The sequence below is a fragment of the Schistocerca piceifrons genome, chromosome 2 (genome assembly GCF_021461385.2).
Source record: "Schistocerca piceifrons isolate TAMUIC-IGC-003096 chromosome 2, iqSchPice1.1, whole genome shotgun sequence".
Lineage (NCBI taxonomy): Eukaryota > Metazoa > Arthropoda > Insecta > Orthoptera > Acrididae > Schistocerca > Schistocerca piceifrons.
In genome coordinates this window covers 933,247,534-933,274,502 of record NC_060139.1, presented here as the reverse complement: position 1 = coordinate 933,274,502, position 26,969 = coordinate 933,247,534, and the positions used below count along the sequence as shown (strand labels likewise).

General features: G+C 43.7%; 1 pseudogene; it reads left to right on the top strand.

The window, feature by feature from the left end:
- Positions 1-16,949: 16,949 nt before the first annotated feature.
- On the top strand, positions 16,950-17,066 carry LOC124778230 (annotated as a pseudogene).
- Positions 17,067-26,969: the final 9,903 nt, after the last annotated feature.

Genomic DNA, 26,969 nt, shown 5'->3' with positions numbered 1-26,969 from the left:
AGCGGAAAATCATATAGCTTAAAAGCAAAAGCACAGTCAAGCTGTGAGAAAAGCAAAACTCAGGCATACCCATACCTTGGCCGACAACAGGAATAGATTAGCTGTCCTGTGCAAAAACCCGTGTGATCTTAGTATAAGCCAAGTAGAAACTGCGGTTGATCCCATTGTCCCAGCCAAAGAACTGAACAGATACTTCTCATTATTTACAACCACAATTGAACCACAAACGAAACAGAGACTCATTCCTTGTTTGATAAGCGTAAACGACTGAAGCTACGAAAAAGTCTATCTAAAGCAGATTACTTGCAATACCGTCAAAAGAGCCATAAGATCAACATCTACTGGACACGATGACATCACAGTCCAAATAATGAAGCTTATTATGGACCGACTACTGCCCACTACATTATGTATCTTCCACCATTCCTTAACTACAAGTGTTTTCACTGAGGCCTGGAAACAGGGAATAGCTAAGCCACTACCTAAAAAGGACGTTAGCACAGCACCGACCTATTTGTGTTTTTCCTGCACTGTCCAATCCTTGGAATATATACGTGATCAGCTAACAAACTACCTAACTACAGACAACTTACTAGACGAATACCAATCAGGTTTCCGTAACCATCGCAGCACATCTACCTTAACAAAGGTAACAGATGACCTGAAGATTGCTTCGGATGCACAAGAGACAACTATCATGTGCATCTTCTGCAAAGAATTTGACAACGTCGACTACATTTTACTAGTCACCTTAGCATCTTAAATTTCTCGCCAGCAATGCGTCATGTCCGGCACCATAAATTCATAATGAAAACAGGTAGTATCAGGCAACCGCAGGGTTCGGTATTAGGTCCTCTATTCTTTTCATTGTACGTAAATTTTGTTTCATTAATTTTGTCCTCCTCCAAATACCGCCTGTACGCTGATGGCCTCCAGTGGTATCTAAGTGCAAAACCAAGAACTGAAGACAGTCATCGAGAATCTCAGTACCGATCTGTGTGGACTGTCAAAATGGGCACGCGGTACAGGGTTCAAATTGAACCCATCCGAAACCCAAGCGGACCCAAGCAGTACTGGTTAGTCGTTCTAGGCTCATTAGCCTGAAATATTGAGAATCTCTACCATCTTTAACCCAAAATGGGACTAATATCAACATCTCTCCTTTAGCAAAGAGTCTAGGAGTAATAATGGATGAAAATCTAAATTGAACTGAGCACGCCGGCCGCTGTGACCGAGCGGTTCTAGGCGCTTCTGTCCGGAACCGCGCTGCTGCTACGGTCGCAAGTTCGAAATGGATGTGTGTGATGTCCTTAGGTTAGTTAGGTTTAAGTAGTTCTAAGTCTAGGGGACTGATAACCGCAGATGTTAAGTCCCATAGTGCTTAGAGCCATTTGAACCATTTGAACTGAACACGTAACTGCAATGTCCAGAGGGCATCAGAATCTCTTCATGTGTTTCAAAAATATAAAAAACATTTCCGTCTTTATCTGAATAAGGAACGCGTACAAACATTTCTCCTTCCAATTATTGATTACAGCGATTTTATCCTGCAAGGCATTTCTGGAAAGTTCACGGCGCCAGGAACTGGTTATGAAAGACTGTGTTCGAAATATCTGTGATGCCTGAGTCTGTGATCATATTTCACCATCCTATGCACAGCTATCCTGGCTGCGCGCAGACAAGCGCAGAGATTTCTACACCTTCTGTCCTTTCTACTGTCTGATCAACAAACACTGCCTCCATACCTCTTCTCAGCCATAACGCTCTTGTCTGAACAACATGGCAGTAACACCCATTTCCAACAGTGCAAAATCCTTTCTGATCCACTCCATCGTTCAGCCACTTTCTCAGTAGCAGGAACCCGACTCTGAAATAAGTTCCCTCGTTAGGGAACTGAATAACAGCTCCAGCTTCAAAAGACAGTTAATATCTACTAAATCAACAATAAGGATTACCTTTGTCTCTGGATGTACTCGCTGCCCTTGTACATCCTTCTTTCCAACTAAATCTTCCTTATTTCCCAGTATTCTTAACTCATTCAGTCTCCTTATTTCCTTTCCCCAGACCTCTCTGTATCAGAAAACATCTATTTTGTACATCTGTAAATTCTTTTTATATGTGCCATTATCATTGTTGTTATTATTGTCATTATTACTATTACTATTGTCACTATCAGTGGCAGTAGCTGCAGTAGAACAGATACAGCCAATATTAACTTTATTAGTTCATAGTCAGTATTATTTACTCACACTCCCTTTCAGACATTCAAATCATGTTGTCGTTGTTGTTGTGGTCTTCAGTCCTGAGACTGGTTTGATGCAGCTCTCCATGCTACTCTATCCTGTGCAAGCCTCTTCATCTCCCAGTACCTACTGCAACCTACATCCTTCTGAATCTGCTTAGTGTATTCATCTCTTGGTCTCCCTCTACGATTTTTACCCTCCACGCTGCCCTCCAATACTAAATTGGTGATCCCTTGATGCCTCAGAACATGTCCTACCAACCGATCCCTTCTTCCAGTCAAGTTGTGCCACAAACTTCTCTTCTCCCCAATCCTATTCAGTACTTCCTCATTAGTTATGTGGTCTACCCATCTAATCTTCAGCATTCTTCTGTAGCACCACATTTCGAAAGCTTCTATTCTCTTCTTGTCCAAACTATTTATCGTCCATGTTTCACTTCCATACATGGCTACACTCCATACAAATACTTTCAGAAATGACTTCCTGACACTTAAATCTATACTCGATGTTAACAAATTTCTCTTCTTCAGAAACGCTTTCCTTGCCATTACCAGTCTACATTTAATATCCTCTCTACTTCGACCATCATCAGTTATTTTGCTCCCCAAATAGCAAAACTCCTTTACTACTTTAAGTGTCTCATTTCCTAATCTAATTCCCTCAGCATCACCCGACTTAATTCGACTACATTCCATTATCCTCGTTTTGCTTTTGTCATGTTAATACTATCATATTACGAGGACCATTCGGAAACTAAGGTCCAATCGGTCGCGAAATAGAGACCACTGTGCAAATCAAAATTATTTTATTTACAGTAGTTGGCTACACCTTCCCGCTACTTCTCCGACTTAAAAATTTCTCGTAGCGGTTGAACCAACTCCCCGTTATCCTCGTCATAGAAGGCAGCCGCCAGTGCTTTCCACCAATTCTCTACGCTGGTCTACAGCTCGTTGTGTGTGCCAAAATGTTGTCTTCATAGCCAGTGGTTCATGTGAGCGGAGATAAAACTCAGGGGGAGCCAATTACTGGCTATATTGTGGGAGATGAAACACTTCCCATTGAAAACGCTGTAGGAGCATCTTCATTGCCCTTGCCGAGCGCGTCTGAGAATTGTCATTAAGAAGCGAACGCAGAACTCTTTATGTTATGCGGGCTGCATGACATCAGGCGAAATCTTTCACCAGGCCCTCACAAGAATTTTCACGTACTCAGTGTGCACTGAGAACTCAAGAGAGCGACGTGACGCGATCGACGGGCATACTAGAGACACTGCCCAACACATCCATGCAAAGTTTCATCAGGTCTTCACTATCGTTTGCATTTCGCGCCCTATCGGACGTTGCTTCCGGAAGAACCCTCGTAAAACTGTTATTTCTTAGGTAACTACGATGTAAAAAGGCACTGTATATGTGAAACCCTAATCCGATGTAAAAGGAGGCCTGATGGCCCTAATCGGATCACGTTAAATAAATGTCTGCCTTTAGCCTCCTGGAAATGTAGGCCTGAATTGCACTGTTTATTCAGGGTGATTTTTTCCACCGTGTACAAACTCTAAAGATAGATGGATGGGAGAATACGGAACAAAAAAAGGTCTCACTTATGTCCGGAAATGCATGGTTTCCATGCTAGAGACCATATATTCAATCATGCATTGTTACAAAGACTGCGGTCTAATACGCGTTGTAGCATGCAGCCACGGTTACAGGGTCCAAAGCTCGTGGTCTCGATGTCGCGTTACCGCTTCCCGAGGACGGGGACCCGGGTTCGATTCCCGACGGGGTCAGGGATTTTCACCCGCCTCACGATGACTGGGTGTTTGTGTTGTCCTCATCATTTCATTATCATTCCTGAAAATGGCGAGATTGGACTGAGTAAAGATTAGGAATTTGTACGGGCGCTGATAACCGCGCAGTTGAGCGCCCCACAAACCAAACATCATCATCATCACAGTTACAGTATGTGCAGAAAATGGTTTCCATGTGCCTTAACGCGTACGTGTATGAGCCTATTACAGGGTGTTTCAAAAATGACCGGTATATTTGAAACGGCAATAAAAACTAAACGAGCAGCGATAGAAATACACCGTTTGTTGCAATATGCTTGGAACAACAGTACATTTTCGGGCAGACAAACTTTCGAAATTACAGTAGTTACAATTTTCAACAACAGATGGCGCTGCGGTCTGGGAAACTCTATAGTACGATATTTTCCACATATCCACCATGCGTAGCAATAATATGGCGTAGTCTCTGAATGAAATTACTCGAAACCTTTGACAACGTGTCTGGCGGAATGGCTTCACATGCAGATGAGATGTACTGCTTCAGCTGTTCAATTGTTTATGGATTCTGGCGGTACACCTGGTCTTTCAAGTGTCCCCACAGAAAGAGGTCACAGGGGTTCATGTCTGGCGAATAGGGAGGCCAATCCACGCCGCCTCCTGTATGTTTCGGATAACCCAAAACAATCACACGATCATTGAAATATTCATTCAGGAAATTAAAGACGTCGGCCGTGCGATGTGGCCGGGCACCATCTTGCATAAACCACGAGGTGTTCGCAGTGTCGTCTAAGGCAGTTTGTACCGCCACAAATTCACGAAGAATGTCCAGATAGCGTGATGCAGTAATCGTTTCGGATCTGAAAAATGGGCCAATGATTCCTTTGGAAGAAATGGCGGCCCAGACCAGTACTTTTTGAGGATGCAGGGACGATGGGACTGCAACATGGGGCTTTTCGGTTCCCCATATGCGCCAGTTCTGTTTATTGACAAAGCCGTCCAGGTAAAAATAAGCTTCGTCAGTAAACCAAATGCTGCCCACATGCATATCGCCGTCATCAATCCTGTGCACTATATCGTTAGCGAATGTCTCTCGTGCAGCAATGGTAACGGCGCTGAGGGGTTGCCGCGTTTGAATTTTGTATGGATAGAGGTGTAAACTCTGGCGCATGAGACGATACGTGGACGTTGGCGTCATTTGGACCGCAGCTGCAACACGGCGAACGGAAACCCGAGGCCGCTGTTGGATCACCTGCTGCACTAGCTGCGCGTTGCCCTCTGTGGTTGCCGTACGCGGTCGCCCTACCTTTCCAGCACATTCATCCGTCACGTTCCCAGTCCGTTGAAATTTTTCAAACAGATCCTTTATTGTATCGCTTTTTTGTCCTTTGGTTACATTAAACCTCCGTTGAAAACTTCGTCGTGTTGCAACAACACTGTGTTCTAGGCGGTGGAATTCCAACACCAGAAAAATCCTCTGTTCTAAGGAATAAACCATGTTGTCTACAGCACACTTGCACGTTGTGAACAGCACACGCTTACAGCAGAAAGACGACGTACAGAATGGCGCACCCACAGATTGCGTTGTCTTCTATATCGTTCACATCACTTGCAGCGCCATCTGATGTTGAAAATTGTAACTACTGTAATTTCGAAAGTTTGTCCGCCTGAAAATGTACTGTTGTCCCAAGCATATTGCAACAAACGGTGTATTTCTATCGCTGCTCGTTTAGTTTTTATTGCCGTTTCAAATATACCGGTCATTTTTGAAACACCCTGTATGTTATGTCTCACACGTTCACATCGGCCACTCCGCATCCGAAGAGTGTCAGAGACCGCATAAACACGCTGCTGGGAGTCTCCGCATCTGGAATGGGCCCTGCATACACGGTGCTTTTCTGATGGCCCCCCAATTATCCCGGCCCACACATTCATACTGCACCGACGCTGATGATTCGGTGTCACCATACCATGGTGGTTCGGCATACTATCCTAGATGACGGTTGTGAAAGTTGAAGATACCACTCCGCGTAAACGTGGCCTCATCTGTAAATAGTATGGATGACACAAATCCCGGAATCGTGGTCACGAGGTGAAGAAACCAGTGACAAAACTGCTCCCCATGTGAAAAGTCTGTCGCTACTAAGCCCTGCACACGCTGTAAGCGATAAGGATAGTAACAATTGTCATGAAGACTGTTCCACACGGTCGTCTGGCTTACCCTGTACAAGCGTGCCAATTCGGCCAACACGGCGATCGCCTTCCACAGTGTTTATCACATTTTCCTTCAAATCTGCTGTCCGAGTATTTCGGTTACGTCCTTCGTGATTTCCTGCTTCCTGTAACGACGCTGTCTCAGATAAATGGCGAAACACTGTTGCGAATATTGAATGCTGTGGTTGTTCTCGGCGCGTATAGGTCTCCTGATACAACCTATCAGTGCACGCCCGTTGCCATTTGCCTTTCCGTACGTAAACACATGTCGGCAAGCTCTCGATTCGAATACAGAACCATTGTGCACAATGCTGTATCACATCCAATACAAGGTGAGTCAGCAAGAGAAGTGAATCGGACACAACTTTACCAATTTGCTATGGCAGGAGAGGGCGCTAGGGCATGACGTATGCGGAACAGTACCACCCTCTAGGAGGAAACCATGCAAATGGCTCTGACAAGGGAACCTCCCCATCGCACCCCCCTCAGATTTAGTTACAAGTTGGCACAGTGGATAGGCCTTGAAAAACTGAACACAGATCAATCGAGAAAACAGGAAGAAGTTGTGTGGAACCATGAAAAAAATTAGTAAAATATACAAACTGAGTAGTCCATGCGTAAGATATGCAACATCAAGGACCATATGAGCTCAGAAGCCCCGTGGTCCCGTGGTTGGCGTGAGTAGCTGCGGAGCGAGAGGTCCTTGGTTCAGGTCTTCCCTCGACTGAAAGTTTTACTTTCTTTATTTTCGCAAAGTTATGATCTGTCCGTTCGTTCATTGACGTCTCCGTTCACTGCAATAAGTTTAGTGTCTGTGTTTTGCGACCGCACCGCAAAACCGTGCGATTAGTAGACGAAAGGACGTGCCTCTCCAATGGGAACCGAAAACATTTGATCGCAAGGTCATAGGTCAACCGATTCCTCCACGGGAAAACACGTCTGATATATTCTATACGACACTGGTGACGGCATGTGCGTCACATAACAGGAATATGTTGTCGACCCACCTAACTTGTACACTTAGCGAATGGGTAAAAAGAATCTTCTACCTTGCCCGATTTAGGTTTTCTTGTGGATGTGATAATCACTCCCAAAAAAGTGATGAAAACATAAGAGTTTGTCACATAAACTAAAAATAAAAAATTAAACTTTTCACTCGAGGGAAGACTTGAACCGAGGACCTCTCGATCCGTAGCTGCTCTCGCTAACCACGGGACCACGCCGCTCCTTGACTCCCAGTGTCCTAATGTTACCTAACTTCGCATGGACTACTCAGTTTGTATATTTTGCTTATTTTTTTCATAGTTCCACACAACTTCTTCCTGTTTTCTTAATTGATCTGTGTTCAATTTTTCAAGGCCTATCCACTGTGCCAACTTATAACTAAATCTGAGGGGGGTGCGATGGGGAGGTTCCCTTGTGAGCACTATGGGACTTAACAGCTATGGTCATCAGTCCCCTAGAACTTAGAACTACTAAAACCTAACTAACCTAAGGACATCACACAACACCCAGTCACCACGAGGCAGAAAATCCCTGACCCCGCCGGGAATCGAACCCGGGAACGCGTGCGTGGGAAGCGAGAACGCTACCGCACGACCACGAGCTGCGGACAGGAAACCATGCATACTGTAACTGTGGCTGTATGGTACAGCGCGCATTAGACCGAAATTTCTATGACAAAGTATGATTGAATAAATGGTCTCTAGCATGGAAACCATGCATTTCCGGTCATAAGTTCAGTAGACCTTCTTTTGTTCTGTATCTTCTCATCGATTAGTCCCTAGAGTGTATAGTACAGTTTATTCAAAGTGCTCTGAATCGCTAGTCTTGTTCTGCTTACGGAGTGTATGGGCAGCACAGCGCCAGCTGACTGATGTAGCAGGACATTGTATTGCCATGCCTGATACTAGCGCCATCATCAGAGTCCTGCAAATTACAACCATTTCAACATGCGCAATGACCTGCAATAGTAAGGTAGCCTTTTTTTTTTTGCCATCAGTCTACTGACTGGTTTGATGCGGCCCGCCACGAATTCCTTTCCTGTGCTAACCTCTTCATCTCAGAGTAGCACTTGCAACCTACGTCCTCAATTATTTGCCTGACGTATTCCAATCTCTGTCTTCCTCTACAGTTTTTGCCCTCTACAGCTCCCTCTAGTACCATGGAGTCATTCCCTCATGTCTTAGCAGATGTCCTATCATCCTGTCCCTTCTCCTTATCAGTGTTTTCCACATATTCCTTTCCTCTCCGATTCTGCGTAGAACCTCCTCATTCCTTACCTTATCAGTCCACCTAATTTTCAACATTCGTCTATAGCACCACATCTCAAATGCTTCGATTCTCTTCTGTTTCGGTTTTCCCACAGTCCATGTTTCACTACCATACAATGCTGTACTCCAGACGTTCATCCTCAGAAATTTCTTCCTCAAATTAAGGCCGGTATTTGATGTTAGTAGACTTCTCTTGGCCAGAAATGCCTTTTTTGCCATAGCAAGTCTGCTTTTGATGTCCTCCTTGCTCCGTCCGTCATTGGTTATTTTACTGCCTAGGTAGCAGAATTCCTTAACTTCATTGACTTCGTGACCATCAATCCTGATGTTAAGTTTCTCGCATTTCTCATTTCTACTACTTCTCATTGCCTTCGTCTTTCTCCGATTTACTCTCAAACCATACTGTGCACTCATTAGACTGTTCATAGCCTACACCAACGAATAGTACACGTTACTCGTTACAAGTAAAACGGGGCCATATCTCTGTAGATATTTACACATTTTTTTAAACACAATGTACAGTCTTATGAAATCAGATGAATCTCTTTAAAAAGCCTTGTATGCGTGTGGCAGCGGAATAGTTGTGTAATCTGCCCAGTGTACAGTTTTTCTATTTAATAAATTCTCAGAAACTGCGTTCGAGTACTGCCGTTATTGGCATTCGTGCGCACTCTTACATCGTGTGTATATATGGCTAACGTCTCTGTCGTGTTCGCCGCCATTTTCTTGACGTCATCTTCAAAGGCCGCTTGCGACTCACCGACAGTCCTTATCTGTAGCGAGAGTTGATCTTGCTTGTCATGTGTGACCTCGTCTCAATCATGTTTTTCCGTTCCATATTTTTCTGTTCTTTAGGAACAAAATATGTGAGTATAAATTTACGTTACTTAGAAAGACGGTTTCAAAGTAGGAAAGCGACGAGATGAGTAATACGCCGGGTCCACGGAAAGTAACTGACCTTGCGAATGGAGGCGATGCGTGGTACACTTTTATATTCCTTTGTGACGGATCTGTGAGTTAAACAGTATCCTGTCTTTGATGTTTACATGTTTCACTGTGTCTGAAATAGAAGTTGTTTCTGTATCTGCTTATCAGCACTTCTCTATCAGTCCGAAAAGTTTCGAGACTGGATTAATAACATATAGAGAGAAGTTAACGTGATGCTTTTAATGTTTCATGTGTCTTACACAGTGTGTCGTCGTCCCCCCCCCCCCCCCTCCCCCAACAGTTGAGTACAACGCGCAGACATTTCACTCAACCTACTAAAACTGTCAAAAAAGTACTTGTTTGGGTTGTTGTTAGACTTGCGCATCACGTTCACACCTTCTCCGGTCTTGGCGTACTATCAGAGACACATTCTGGACTTAGTAATTTTATTGTAGTTCGCGTTGGTAGCACCAAATCTCTTCATCCGTTATCGTTTTTTCCAAAAATAAACTGGCAGAGTTTTTCGTTATGATCAAGTCACGGCAAGGGACCACATGTTGTTTTTTGTTCCGGAGACGAAATATTTGGGACAAACATTGCACACACTTTCCTCCTCTTCAAAACTTTCAGAATGTATTGAGCCCTTGATTTAGATACGTTCAGTTCGTTGTCCCATTGCGATTTATGATGCAACCTTGACACACTACAGTCGCACGTCCAGTACTTAACATTGCCTGCACACAAGTGACTGCTCGATTGCACATCTGTTGTTCACAGTTCTTATTTCAAGGTGCAATCGTAGTTACTGCGCGTCAGAAATAAATCAGTCTCGGAAATTTTTCGACGGTTGGTGTTTTTCTTTGGCAAGGGTTTTGAAATGTAAATATATACATGACATGGGATCTGGAGAAAGAGATAGCCAGTGTAAAAGGGTGCCTGATGTTCTAAAATCTCAGGGAAACTGTTATAAGCTGCAGGGATAGACGGTTAATGTGTAATATGTACAATAATGAGAAGGGGTAAAATGAGAATGGACGACCAAAAGGTGAAAGTGTGGAAGACAGGAATGTAGTCTTTTGCCCCGACTGTTCAGTTTGTACACCGAAAAACAAAATGGCAGAAGTGAAACAAAGGTTCAAGAGTGGGCTTCATCTGCAAGGTGTAAGAGAATCAATGACAACGTACGAAAACATTGCTACTTTCAGCGATAGGAAGAATTGCAGGACCTGTAGAATGTAAAGAGCAGTCTAACGGGCATACTGTATGGACTGAGAAGAAATCGGCGGAAGACGAAAACAATGAGGAGCAGCAGAAATGAGATGAGCGAGAAACTTAAAATAAAAATCGGTGGCCACGAAGCAGACTAAGAGAAGGAATCCTGCTTCCTTGGAAGCAAAATAACACATGGGAGACGAAGCAGGGAGGACATAAAAAGCAGTCTAGAACAGGTAAACAGGGCATTCACGCCAAAAATTTACTAGCACCAAACATTGGTCATAATTTGAGGAAGTTGAACTGGTAGTGCTAGAACGCTTCGCTACTGTTGTCGATATGCAAATGATATCACAACGCAAATTATGTAATGTTTACAATAATCTATGAAGTGAAAAGGGTGTTTCTTCTCTTACAATCATAAACCTCGGCGAATGGATGTGGAAATGTGTACCACTGTGTTTTATTTTGATAAGTACTCCTTCGTATCACACATCCTCGTCCTATCTGTACCTCTCCGAGAGTTTAAGAAAATATAATGGGACGTATGTAGGTGAAGGACTAACCCAAAGACAGCTAGAAAGCAGCAGGCTTTTCAAAGCATAGCATGAGAAAGCGAAGCACAGATATTGTCTCAGGGGATTGTACAGAGATCGATTCGGACTAGGACATAGGTTGGCCTACAGCCAATGAGAGATCAGAGGTTTGAATAAGGGACCGTTGTCTCCGGACAGCAGCCATTTTCTGGCACTATTGACAGTGGGGTCGAGCTGAAGAGACGTATTATTGCTGAGCTCCGGTTGGTATGTGGCAAGAAGTTGAAAAATGAGTTACATCGTTGTGGATAGGATTCGCGATGTGTTATTTAGGGTTGATTTGGTTAGCGAAGTGTCAAATGTAGATACAATTATTGTTATTTTGGCGGCTTGAGATGGTGAGTGAGTGGTGGTTCCAACCGTCTTTGTACCAGTGCTGACCATCAGTATTGCACCTTAAAGGATGAGCTTCAGAGTGTTAAAATGGTGGTATTTATGCAAGCATGTGAAGAGGTTTCCTTAATAACATAACTTTGTGGAATGAAGGTAAATTTTGAAGTACAGGTTAGTCAAAAGTCGCAGCACAACCAGTTATGTCAAAAACCCTGCAGGAATGGGGAAACCTGAATATTCCAGTAATATATAGGTGATATGGTCTATCTTTTACGGTGTGTACCGGACATGGAGGCCATTTTGACTCTAAGTTAGTTTTTTAAGGGATAGGAGTCGTGTGATATATCACGTAACATCAGTATTTTCTGACAAGTTCATTCCTGTAAAAAGATTCAAAGTAGCAGTTACGGTTCAAAAGTTACTACACATTCTGTTGGAATTACAGGCTGGACTATTCTCCATAAAGGACAGTCATTTAATGTGTTCAATATGGTGTACCTCTCTGTCAACGCACATTTGAAGGCGCTGAATCCAGTTGTCATGCACTAGCAGAAGGATTTCCGCAGAAATGCTGGCACACGCTGCTTCAATGCGTTGCTCGACATGGTGTCTATTTCTTATTTTCTCTGCATATACGAGTTGCTTAAAATGATCCCACTGATGAAAGTCATATGGTGTGAGATCAGGTGATCTGAGTGGCCGATCCACAGAACCACGTCGGCCAATCCAATGACCGGGAAATTGACCATGTAACCACTTATGAACAACTGCTCCGTGGTGTGGTGGAGCCCCATCCTGTTGAGAGTTAGAGGGAAAGCTCCCATCTTCATTCAGAATGAAGGAGAACAACACTTCTTGCAGCATTTGCAGGTAGCGTTGAGTATTAAGTTTTGATCAATGAAAATGGGCCCAGTTACATGGGTATCCCGTATTGTTGGTTAGATATTTTGCTCGGTTAGTGTTCAGTTGACTCTTTTTTGTGGTTCATGGTAGATGCATTGAGCTGCCTACGTGTAAGCTAGTAGTAGGTGGTGTCTTGAACGAGGCAACCAGCTATTCCACCTTTGTCACCAACCATCTTAGAAGGTTCCATCCAGTGTGGATTCTGGTAACTGAAGGTTGTGACGGTTGACTTCGCCACTGACAGAGAATGTTTTCCTCATCACTGAACTAGATACCTTCTGCAAAAGAGGGTTTTTTTGTATTTGCTCTAAGGTTCACGTGTAAAACTGCATACGTCTGTCTGGATCATCCTCTGCTAGGCGGTGGAGTAGCTGAATCTTGAATGGTTTCAGCTGATAAGCATGAAGGATTCGTACGATCATTGACTGTCTGATTCCACATTCTGCTGACAAAGGTCGTGTGCTATGGTGTGGGCTCTTCACAAAGGACGCCAAAACCATTATTGAGGTTGTCTCGTCAGTACCACATTTTGGACGGCTACTCTGTGCCTTCTCAACCACAGTCCCAGTTTCTCGGAATTTGGAAATGAAGCATCCGACAGTGTTGTGCGGAACTGGAGGTGTTTCTGGGTGCCGGTTGTTAAAATCTACCGCTACGACACGGAAACTCTCTTCCCCAGACGGCAAAATGACATCAGTTCTCTCCTCCTTGGTCAAAGCCATCTTCGGTTAACTGCAACAAAAAAGTATTGTAACTTTGAACCATAATTGCTACTTCGAATCTGTTTTCAGGAATGAACTTGTCGAAAATGCCGATGTTACGTATCGCACGACATCATTTCCATATATAAAGAAGTTAGTTTCAAGTTGGCAATTTCAAGATGGCGCCCATTTTCGATACATACTGTAAACGATAGACCACCTCACCCGTACCTTACTGCAGGATTTTTGACTTAACAGGGTGTACTGCGACTTTTGACTCACCATGTGCTTCACTTTGTAATGGGGTGTTGGCCACCGGTTTGCGCCACTTCTGGCGTGGCACAGCAACTGCTGAAAATACGTAGGTTTGAAAACGGCCAGTGGCTGCGAACATTCAGGAAAAATAATAGAAAGCGAGCTAGAATGCTTTTAGTTAATTTTTGGACGAATTCGTGGCACATTCTTTGTAGCTTGTGTCCGTGCCCCGTGTCCGCGCAACTTCCGGAAGAAAGCAGTAACGGTCAGAATATCAGGATTGGTGAGTGTTTTAACAGGGGTCAGGCGTTCTTAAAGGCAGCTTGAATTGTTGGTTAGATATTTTGCTCGGTTAGTGTTCAGTTGACTCTTTTTGTGGTTCATGGTAGATGCGTTGAGCTGCCTACGTGTAAGCTAGTAGCAGGTGGTGTCTTGAACGAGGCAACCAGCTAATAACCCAGTGTCCTAACGAGTATATAAAGTAATTTGGAAAATTTTTATACTGGTTTTATGTGAATTTTGTGTGTATTTTTTAATTTGTTTCTTTGTGAGGAAGAGATAGCCACGTGTTTACAAAGTCCTACGTGGTGCCTGCACCCATAGTTGTTCATTTACTGTCACCCCACTTCATTTCAATTTCAGAATTATAATGGCTTTGGATTTTGCGTGATTGATAGTAGTTCTGAGTGTTCCCGCCAAAAGTGCTTAGTGTCCTCTGTCTGCCCACTTCATTAGTTCAAGTATTTTCTACATTATTAATATTAATCAAAGCCTTCCCTTTTAACATGTGTTTGCTCATTAATTCAATCTTCCCCACACACCTCACGAACAAACGTAAATAATGCACCTCGAGGTATCTTTGATAACGAGCTTTCTGATGACGTACGCTAACGCTATTAGTTTTATCAGTAGTACACGGCTATTTTCTACGTCTGTATCCGTGAGCGTCATTACGTGGAAATGTTGTGTTGTTCTGAGAGCGTTTCCCCCTATTGTCTTTCTGATAGTGTAACCGAAGGGTAATTCGTGGATGAGAGACCGATTGAGAGACGTTTATTTAATAATTAATTCAATATAACTAAAGCTTACCTTGTTTCGTTTCAGAAATACTGTCGATTTGAGTCCATGTAGTTGAAATTCAGAGGGAATGTTGTTTGATACAATAAAAAAAGTTCGTGCTAATTACGTGTTGCTCTGGCAATTCCTAGCACCCCTAGCCCCCTCTTTAGTAATTGGATGATGCAGATCAAATATAACCTCCATAATAGAGGAGAATAGCAACAAACGTAAATGAAATGAAGCAAATAATCAATAACATTCCGATAGTTCAGTTGTGTCAGCTTGGATAGGGGCATGTTTCAAACAAGCGGTTACCAACCTCTATCCTGAATGGGTTGCTTGAAGGCGCGACTAGCGTTATACATTGCATTTCGTAACTTATTAATTCCAGAGATCATGAAAAGTAACTCAAAGTTGGACCATTGAGAATAATTAGACAGAATCTTAGCACAGAAACTTCAGCATACGGGAATACGCAAAATGTTCTCTTAACAACTGCCGTAGGATAGTGCAGAGATAGTAATGATGGTCAGGTCCAGCAGAAAATGTCATCACTTCTGTCTCTATGCTGTTCATTTTTGGAACACAACTTACGACTAGCTTAGAGACAGAAGTAATGACACTTCCTGCAGGACCTGACATTATTTTGCAGGACAATGCTCAAGCACGGACAGTGCAAGCTGTTACTGATATGTTTGACTGATGGGGCTACTGAGTGCTATACCACCTACTGCACTCCCCTGACTTAAGCCCTCGTGAGTTCAACGTGATTTCTAAACTGAAGGCCGGCCGCGGTGGTCTAGTGGTTCTAGGCGCGCAGTCCGGAACCGCGGAACTGCTACGGTCGCAGGTTCGAATCCTGCCTCGGGCATGGATGTGTGTGATGTCCTTAGGTTAGTTAGGTTTAATTAGTTCTAAGTTCTAGGCGACTGATGACCTCAGAAGTTAAGTCGCATAGTGCTCAGAGCCATTTGAACCATTTTCTAAACTGAAGGAAACACTTCATGGCATTCGCTTCTGAACTGCTACAAATTCGTCGGGCAATAGACCGCGCCGCTCGAACTGTCAACACAACTCGCATGACTTCAGTATCGCTGGCAACACTATGCTGGTGACTACTTTGAAGGTCAGTAAAACTTTGATATCGTATCTATTTTGTACGAGCGGTAAATAAATAGTTCCCACTATTAAAGTTCCAACCCTCGTACTGTCAATTTACAGCCCGCATCATGTGAATGCCTTTTATTTTTTCCATTACGAAACCAGCTACTAGCAAAGATATGGCACTGTTACCTATAACACAAATCACTTTCAATTCAAGTTCACTGGAACCGTAGACCGCAATGACGCGCCGTAGGCTAGACAGTGTCCTGGGTTTTCGATTGCAGGGTGGGCGGCAGACAATGTTATCAAGTTTGTGAATCCCTGCAACTCATGTTCGTCGCATCGATGCACTGCTACTGCCCGTTGAATCCAATATTGTTGGATAGAGAGAGGTTTTCCACGGCTTCGAATATATGACCGTTCTTAAGACTGGCGGGAATTTTAAAACAAGCTCTGGACATTTTTTATGTTAATTTCGAGTATAAGACGCACCTGAATTTTGAAGGCAATTTTTCGAAGCAAAAGTTGCCTCTTATAGTCAAGCCTTGGTCTTTCTCTCTAACATTTTTACCCTCCACACTTCTCTCAATTATCAAACTTATGATTGCTTGATGGCTCAGGCTGTCTCCTATCAACTGTTTCCTCCTTTTTAGTCAAGTTGTGACATAATTCTTTCATGCCCAGTTTGGTACAGTATCTCATTGTTATTCTGTCTGTCCATATAACCTTCAACATATGGCTGTAGCACCTCGTTTCAAAAGCTTCTGCAGTCTCTCTAGATTTCTTATCGTCCACCTTTCACTTCCGTGCAAGACTACATTACATACAAAAATTATCAAAAAGCACGTGCAACCCCTTAAATTTATATTATATTTTACTTCTCTTCAGACGAGGTATTCTTGCTATTACCGGACTGCATTTTGTATCCTCTCTGCTTCGGCCATCCTTAGTTATTTTGATGTCCAGATATCAAATCACATCTTTCCCAATCTAGTTCTCTCAGCATCAACTGATTTACTTTGACTACATTCCGTTACCCTTCTACTTTTGTTGATGTTCATCTTATAACCTTTTCTAAAGACACTATCTGTTACGATGTGAGCTGGCAACCGTTATGTTCCGAGGATCCAAATATTACGTCCTCGCCGCTAATGTTAAATAGACTGAAAGGGGCCAAACAATCTGTCGCCGTAGCAGTCTGGATAAGCAAGCAAAAGTTTATCAGCGCACACTCCGCTATAGACGAAAAATTTTATTCTGGAAGCAAAAGATTAATTGATAAAAGCATTTAAATAAATATGCTGTACTCAACTTCTGTGTGAAAAAATGCTACACTATTGGCAACTTATGGCAACGGTCTTGCCGCAGTGGATACACCGGTTCCCGTGAGATCACCGAAGTTAAGCGCTGTCGGGCGTGGCCGGCACTTGGATGGGTGACCATCTAGCCGCCATGCGCTGTTGTCATTTTTCGGGGTGCACTCAGCCTCGTGATGCCAATTGAGGAGCTACTCGACCGAACAGTAGCGGCTCCGGTCAAAGAAAACTATCATAACGACCGGGAGAGCGGTGTGCTGACCACACGCCCCTCCTATCCGCTTCCTCAACTGAGGATGACACGGCGGTCGGATGGTCCCGATGGGCCACTTGTGGCCTGAAGACGGAGTGCTTATTGACAACTTATGGCAGCCGTGGCTAGCTATAAGCAGAGTCTTGACATAGGCCTGTGTCTAAGTAAACTGAATGTTTTCTGTAGAGCTAGCTATCAATATCTCAATGCGACTAGTAGTAGTTTGGACTATAATAGCGGCGCCCAGGTACCCGCCGCTTAAAACACCGTCATGGCGGTATTTATAGGTCGGCGGCTGCAAGATTGGTGGCGATATTCAAAGTGCCGCTTGCGGTGCCAGCTCCAGCACTATCGATAGGATACGATGCTTTACTATTCAATTGCTCTTCCAAGTCCTCCCGTTTCTGACAGAATTACAGTGCCATACGGTAACGCCAAACTTTTATTTATTCTCTCTGAATTTTAATGCCCTTTCCAAATTTTTCTTTCTTCAGTATACAGATCGAATAACATAGGGGTAGGTTAAAACCTTTCTTCTCAACCACTGCTTACCTGTTATATACTTCGGATATTACACTGAAGTGCCAAAGAAACTGCCAAATATAGACATATATAAGCAGGCAGAATACGGCGCTGCGGTCGGCAACGCATATATAAGACAAAAACTGTCTGGCGCAGTTATTAGATAGGTTATTGCTGCTACAATGTCATGTTATCAAGATTTAAGTGCGTTTGAATGTGGCGTTATAATCGGCGCACGAGCGATGGCACACAGCATCTCCGAGGTAGCGATGGAGTGGGGATTTTCCCTTACGACCATTTCACGAGTGTACTGTGAACATCAGGACTCCGGTAAAACATCAAATCTCCGACGTCGCTGCGACTGGAAAAAGATCCTGCAAGAACGAGACCAACTACGGCTGAAGAGAATCGTTCAACGTGACAGAAGTACAACCCTTCCGAAAATCGCTGCAGATTTCAATGCTGGGCCATCAACAAGTGTCAGCGTGCGAACCACTCAACGACACTTCGGACGAGTCTCGTTTCAAATTGTATCGAGCGGGTGGACGTGTATGGATATGGTGATAGCCTCATCAATTCATGGACACTACATGTCAGCGGGGGACTGTTCAATCTGGTGGAGGCTCTGTAATGGCGTGGGACGTTTGCAGTTGGAGTGATACGTGACCCCTGAAATGTCTAGATACGACTCTGACAGGTGACACGTACGTAAGCATCCTGCCTGATGACCTGCATCCATCCATGTCCATTGTGCATCCCGCCGGACTTGGGCAATTCCAGCAGAACAATGCGACACTTCACACTCCAGAACTGCTACAGAGTGGCTCCTGGAACACTCTTCTAAGTTTAAAAACTTCCGCTGGCCACCAAACTCCCCAGACTTGATTATTATTTGCACACCTGGGATGCCTTACATCGTACTGTTCAGGAGAGATCTCCTCCCTCGTACTCTACGGATTTACGGACAACCCTGCAGGATTCACGGTGTCAGTTCCCTCCAGCCCTACTTCAGACATTAGTCGAGTCCATACCGCGTCGTGTTGCGGCACTTCTGCGTGCTCGCGGGGGCCCTACACGATATTAAGCAGGTGTATCAGTTTCTTTGGCTCTCCAGTGTGTGTAACTGCTGTCTGAATTCCGAACAAGTTGTAAGTAACCTTCACTCCTTGTACTATATCACTGCTACCTTCGAAGTTTCGAAGAGTGTATTCCATTCAACATTGTCAAAAGCTTTATCTAAATCTACAAGTGCTAGGGTTGCCTATCTTTAACCTGTGTTCTAAGACAAATCGTAGGGTCAGTTATGCCTCCCCAAACACGCCACACAATTTACTACCTGATGTTTTCTGCACCGTCGCAACTGCACCACTAAGTGCAGTACACCTGTCATAAATTGACCATTTTGCGTCCACTGATTCACACCTCACATCTGACTTGCTACCCAGGGGCAAATAAGCATTAATAGCTTGATCTTGCCACATGTACTTGGGGGGTGCTACCCACGCTGTTCCTAGCAACTATAATTATTATTCTGGAAATGAAGTAAATACTAATGTAATGTTGTTGAGTACATCGTTCTCACTCTTCAGTAACAGTATCTCCACTTACACCCTTAACATACTGTGTACAGCGTGTTTCCGTAAGAGAGTGCAAAAATTTAACAGGACGTAGAGGATAAACAACTTTAGATAGGGAACCTAGGGTAGGAGAAGCCAGCTTAAAGAGATAATAGGAATAAAATCACCTTATTGTGTACTTTCTTATTTACATTAGTTAACTCCAAACACCATCACTGACACAATGAAAGTATCACCTGTACTGTATCTTACAAAATGTTGTGAAACCAACGGCCATCAACCTCATTGCAAGCGACATCGGCGAACAAGATTCTGACGCACCCTGACAAAGATTCCTGGTGTGTTTCGAATCACATGAAATCTGATAACTAATTCCATCTCCGTATCCACTGGGGTCTCATACACGACTTTAGATATCCCCAAAGGAAATAATCAAGGGGATTCAGGTCAGGTGACCCCACAGGCCATGGAATAGGACGTCTGCTTGTAATCCATCTACCGGGGAATATTATACCGATGCTGCTCCATCGTATTGCACTGTACGTCTCCATACAACACTGAGTAATGAATGGATCTGTTGTGATTCAAAGCACATTCTGTCCTGGGACAATGTGAATATGATACAACAGAGCCATCTTGTGGACAAGTAAAGCAAACAAAACGGGCATCACGACTTCCTAGTAATCAGGCTCGTCCTCCTGTTTCCTTGCAGGAAATAAAGAAAGCACATGTAAATAAACAGTACAGTATGTTGAAACGGAACTTGCTGTCCCGTTCCATATTTTTCTCAATAAATTCCGGTACAGGAGAATTATGGCTAGAGTGTGTTTACTCTGTAGTAGTAAGTCTGTGAGTAACAAGCAGAAGAGAATGGACCAAGCGGCGTTTATTTATGTATTAATTGATTTTTATTTCGTGTCTGCCGCATTTCCTTGCATCCTTTCCCTTGTGCGACATTGGGCTGTATGAATGAGATATTATGTGAAGTAGCAACAGGTTTTGGTCAGAGGTCGTAGCATTACATGAGTAGAGTGATTCTGTGGTAGGATAGTACCACCCCCAAACGCGAACAAGTTTGGCAAAGATAGTGTGCAAGTCAGGTCAGAGAGGTCGCGAAGGCGCGAGTATTGGGTTTGTCGGGTTGGCGAACCATCCCCTCCACCAGCTTTTGAATGAACAACGGTTAGGCAAGGTGTTCGAGGGCCCAGTTGTTCCTGGGTAGCGGCGCTGGACAGGCGTGGAGACGCAGCTCTCGATTTTGCTAATCTTAACAAAGGTATCAGAATGTCTCAAAACTGATAATAATAAAGTCCAGATGTTGAGATCAGGTGTGAGTTTACCACCAAACCCCCATAAGGGAGTTTAATTTCATAATTTAGTCCAATTTCAGTAAGAACTTTGCGTTAGTGCCTTGCTCAGCCCACGCAGCATGGGCCTTAAGGTCACGGTGGCATTATTGCTTTGTCTTTAACGGAAGTTTACTCATTTAACGTATTTTAATGTGGTCTTTCTTTTAGAGTAATATTTTGGGGGATTTTTATTATTTTTTTTTCTTTGTGTACTTTCTTTCCCGCCACGTGGTCGGTTGGACCAACCGCTACATTGGTAAACTGCAGTCTCGGTTTGAAAATGTATAGTAATCGAGTGAATAACCATACGGTAGTGGGCAAGTGTAAGATAGGGAAGGAATAATCTTACGTGTCCGTATTTTTTGCATTTCTGTTGGCTAGCGCAACTTGGCTACGTGTGTGGAATAGTATTAATGTGATAATTAGTTAATGTTTCTTGTGCTCCTCATAACTATTTGATTTGTTGGCAATGTTGAGCATTACATGAAATATGCGGGTTAAACCCTTGTATCCAGAAAAGTTGAGATTTTAATGCCCATTAGTGGAATAAGGACTTGTACAAAGTTTTCCCCGCCATATGATGGTAAATGTTCTTCCCCCCCCCCCCCCCTCCCCAGCTCAGTAACGTGGTGTTGCTTATCAAAGCAAGATTCATTCATAGTTAACCGCACCACCTGCTATCGGTTCTTGAAACATTTAGGCAAATACTCTTCCGCCCCAACCGAATTCGGTTGTAGTGTCTTTGCTGAACTTCTTCTGGGTGACCTTTAGTAACTAGATGTAATAAGCATGGGCTTAGGTAATAATCAGCGTCACAAACTGCTAGTAACACTGTTGGGAAAAGTGTTTGTAGTTATGGTATAAAGAGCCACTGTGTTCAGGTTTAACAATTCTTACATGCTATCCATCAATTGCACCAAGATAGTTTGGAAAATCAACACATCTTTAAATTTTTCTGCTATATTAATCCAACCTTCTTCTGATGCAGGTGGCATGCATATGCTTTGTTGATTATCCCATATCACCTGACATGTTTCTCGCACGATTTTTGATATAGTTCACATTTGAAGGAATAATGTAGCTCTGTAAGTGTACAGCCTGTAGCAAGGTACCTGAAATCACAGAGTTTTGTTTTTTGCAGCAACACAGTTACAGGAGAAGTGGATGAACATTCGTGACTGTTACACAAGAGAACTCAACAAGAGAAAAGCCTCAAAAAGTGGTTTTCCTGCAGAAACCTACAAAAATATGTATATTTCGATATGCTTAATTTCCTATCACCTGTAACTGCCACTAATCCACCAGAGTTGGAACAACCTGATGCACATACTGATGAGGCAAATAATTTTGATGAACAGGATGGAGTTGCCTCCAATTCCCGTAAGAGACAAAAGATGACAGACGATGAGAAATTATTTCAGGTACTTGCAGGAAACATCACGGAAAAAACGCATCAATGGCCGAAGCAGATGACCCTGACAAACATTTTCTACTATCATTATTAGATGATTTGAAATCTGTGCCACAACGTTTAAAAATGGAAGCTAAATTTAAAATAATGTCAGTTTTGAGAAGTACAGCAGGTCTTACAGTTCACTAGACAACTATAATTTTCAGTTCACTTCACAAATACCAATGCCTGTATACTCAAATTCACCCATAACTGTACCTGCATCTAATCCAAGCCCATGTACATCAAATTAAAAAAAAAAGTGGCTCTGAGCACTATGGGACTTAACTTCTGAGGTCATCAGTCCCCTAGAACTTAGAACTACTTAAACCTAACTAACCTAAGGACATCACAAACATCCATGCCCGAGGCAGGATTCGAACCTGCGACCGTAGCGGCCGCGCGGTTCCAGACTGAAGCGCCTAGAACCGCTCGGCCACTCCGGCCGGCGTACATCAAATCATGATGCTACACTTTCACCTGTATCATCTGATTCATCAGTGGTCACTGATTTATTCTCTGGATAGCAAAGTATCACAGTTTTGGCTTACTGTATTTTAATATTACACATTGAAGCAAATTACTGTTAAACCTACTTTAAAAATAAAGGTATATGTAAAATAAGCATTTTATTTACCTTAAAGTAATCATTAGTCTTTCCTCTGGTGGAAGACTGTTCCTCATTTGCGTGTTTTGCTTTGTGGGATTTGGCCTCAGCATAGCACATAATTCATCAAAACATGTTACAGACATTCTGAAATAGTTCATGAATTTTTCAGGGTTTTCTCTTAATTCGTAATAAATTGTGAAAAAATGTCCATGTTTTTCTTGAGTATTCAGTAGAGGATGAATCCAGTATTTTCTTTGACTTCGGCAGTATCTGGATTTCCTTTCCAACAACGGAGCGAAAAGCAACACTTCCTCGTCAGAATCCGTTTCGGAACTGGCTGGCACAAGCACACAGACAGTTCCCTCCACAGCGCTACTGCCACTCGGTTGAGCCGCGTGCCTGGCGATTCAGTCGCACGGTTCAGCCGCGCGATAGCCGCGCATTTCAGCGACTGAGCCGCGTGGCTGAATCGCTGCGACGAAATCGCCAGTGTGAAAGCAGCTTAACAGTGGCAGTTCGTGCAGCTACCACAGCACAGATATCAGGGTTTGTGAGCCCAGACGTGTCACCACGAAATGTTGTGAACCAGTTATTAGCAGTGGGACTATGGGCACGCACACCTCGAGCCCCTCTTCCACTCACTCCACAGCATGGACGTGTGCGGCTCGACTGGTGCCGTCAGGACATCCGTTGGAAGATGAAAAGGCGCGCCATGGTCTTCAGCGATGAAAGCAGATTCTGTCTGCACGCTAGTGCTGGTAGTTTGCGTATACGACGTAGACTTGGTGAGTGCTGTCTTGTAGTGTGCATTCATTCAAGACACGTCCCCACACCAGATCTTATGCGATAAGCTACAACTCTCGTACACCTTTGGTGTTTCTGGAGGGGACACTAACCAGTGCTCGGTAAGTGCAGAATGTTGCTATACCTGTTGTTTTGCTGCCCTTGAGCAGGGAGATGATGTTTTATACCAAAACGATAATGCTCGCCCACCAACTGCCCGTGAAAACGTGCTCTCCAGGATTTGGGGCAATTTCTCTGGCCAGCATGATCTCCGGACTCGTTTCAAGCCTGTGTGGGACATGGTTGGACGAGAAGTGACTTGTGCAACTCTTACAATTCAAGTAGGCGTGGAATAAAGTATCCCAGGAGAGTATGCGCCATCTGTACAATGGACTGGATGCCAGAGTCAGCGTCTGCATTGTCCCCGGTGAAGGTTCCACCACGTACTAATATGAATGTTTCAGCAGGGGTCAATACGTGCTTCCTCAGACTGCTTGTTCTATTGACGTTAAAACGTGATCATTTCATGAACCTAATATGCGCTGGTGCAACAATAAATCTTGTGTGAAGTGGAAACCTCTGAAAGGTTGTACTATTTTTTTTCTGGCAGTTTATGTGCAGTAAGCGTACACCGAGGTGAGAACGCAATGGATGGAAAGCTCTCTAGAGGTGGGTGGGTGAACACCTCAGGCAGAGCCTCGATGCGGTCTTGACATTCCGATCTCGCAGGCGATCGCTCTGAATTCTGCCCCCCCTCTCACCCTCCCCCCCCCCCCCCCCCCCGGGACATGAGCTCTTCCGGTGACAGCGAAGGCAGCATATGGTCACGTCTCGACCAGACAAGTGTGCCGCCTAGCTGAGCCCCTGGCCCGACATTCCTGTGCTGGCAGCACTCGGCGGACCCGCTGCCGAGGCGAATACTGATGGCGATCCCAAGGCCCGGCGCTACGTGGCCTACCCAGCATGCAGCGCGCGCTCCGCACCGTCTATTGTCTGTCTGGCACCGCGCACCTGCCGCCAAGTGCTTAGCTTCTCCAACTTCGCACCCGTTTCTCCCGTTGGGCGCCTTCAACGTTCGTCCCCCACTGAGCTCTGGCACGCGACTCATGGAACCGTTTCACCGTCATTTCCCTGTTGTGCGTCGAGTAGTCACAAGGTTTTGTTCTTTTTTTGGGGTCATCAGTTTACTGATTGGTTTGATACGATCCAAAACGACTTTCTCTCCTGTGCCAACCTCTTCATCTCAGAGTAGCACTTGCAACGAACACCCTCAGCTATACAAAAAAGTATTTAATGCAGAGGAACGAAATTTCGGGAATACATTTGTCTGGGTAACATATTTAAGTGATTAACATAGTAAGATTGGTGAGAGATAAGCCACTGCAAATGTGAAATGCTGGGACATTAATAACTGGTGTGATAGCCGGAACGGTGAATGCCAGCATGCAAACATGCATGCATCGTGTTGTACATGTGCCGAATGTCAGTTTGTAGGAGGCAGTTCCATGTCTGTTGCATTTGATTGGTCGGTACAGGGACAGTTTATACTGGTCGTGGATGACTGGAGCTGTCACTCGATGATTTTCCATATGTGCTCGAGTGGAAACAGATCTGGTGATCGAGCAGCTCAAAGCAACACATCGACACTCTGTAGAGCATGTTGGGTTACAACAGTGGTATGTGGCCGAGCGTTATTCTGTTGGAAAACACCCTCTGCAATGGCTCATGAATGATACTACAGCAGGTAAATTCTTCTTCACTTTCACTGAGGTTAGCAATATCAGTGAATCCTATAATTGATATGCTTATATCCTGAATTGTAATCCCACTATTGAACCATTGTTTAATTACCATCACTGCTTCTTCGATGTATAATTGATCAGTAGGGGTGTCTTATACTGTGTTTAATCTCAGGACTTCGTCCTTGATTTCCAATCTTATTGTCCGCATCTTGGACCATTTTACACTGTCGATCTCTTTTTCTAAGTCGACAAATCCTATAAACTTATCTTGATTTTTTACCGTCTTCCATTATCAGGCACATCAGGCACAGCGTCAGGACTACCTCGCTGGTGTCTTTACCTTTCCTAAAGCCAAACTGATCATCATCTAACAGATCCGCAATTTTGTTTTTTATTCCTCTTATATTATTCTTGTCAACAACTTGAATGCATGAACTGTTAAGCTGATTGAGCAATAGTTCTCGCACTTTTGTCTCTTGCTGTCTTCGAGATTATGGGGATGATATTTTTTTAGGAAATCTGGTGCTGTGTCTCCAGACTCATGGATTTTACACTCTAACCTGAAGAGTCGTTCAGTTGCTACCTCCAATGATATTTTCGAAATTTGAAAGGAATGTTATGCCTTTGAAGACTTGACATCTGGTATTAGATCCCTTGTATTTCCGTATCGGCTCAAATTTCTTCTTCTATCAATATGTTAGGCAATTTCTCCCGCTGTTCACAGTAACTCGTTCTCTGCCCTACTGTCCTATTCATGACGAATCATGCTCCCGTTACACCATTTCTGCTGCTACTCAATGCACCGTTTCACTTGTTCGCTCTCTCTACTGCACTTAAGAATGTAACTGCTCTGGCTCTCTTAATGTGGTCGTTTTTATTTTTAATTTCACCAAAGGTTTCTTTGAAATTTTGTATGCTGAATCAGTCCTTCCGACGACCATTTCTTTCACGGTTGCTTCGAATATTTTCTGCGGCCAATTTTCCTTTACTTTCCTGCACTTTATGTTTGTTTCCTTTCTAAGTGACTTACATTGCTGTTCTTCTGTGTTTATCCCACATTTTTGTACTTCCTTCTTCCGTCGATCATTGAAGTATTTCTTCTGTTACTGAAGGTATCCTCGTAATTATGTTCTTTGTGCCTATGTCTGTCCAACGGCTGTGATGCCCTCTTTGCTGTATCCATTCCTCACCAACTGAACTACATGTTGTGATGTTCATTATCGCAGAACCTACCGCACTTCAAATGTACAAAATCATTCTTCAGCATCCCACTTCTTTACTCGTTGACTCCTTCTGACTTTTCTCTTAAACTTCAATCTATTGCTCATCATTACTAAACTGCAATCTGCATGTTTCATTTTCTTCTGTTCCTGGGTCGCCTTACAATCCAATATCTGATTTTAGAAATCCCTGTCTCACCATGCAATAATCCGCCTGCAATCATCCTGTGTCTCCAAGAATTTTCCAAGTATACCTCCTCCTCCTGTGATTTTTGGACACTATGCTGACTGTTACTACCTGAAATTTATTACAGAAGTCAGTTATTCTTCTATTTCATTCCTAGTACCGAGCCCATATTCTCCGTGACACTATATTCTGCTCGTATTCCTACCATAGTGTTCTAATCACCCATGGCCACTAGATTTTTCTGTGACTGAGCTGTTCACAGTAACTCGCTCTCCCCCCTGCCTTCCCATTCATGACGAATCCTACTCCCGTAGCACCGTTTTCCACTGCTGTTGATATTACCCTATATTCGGAAGACAG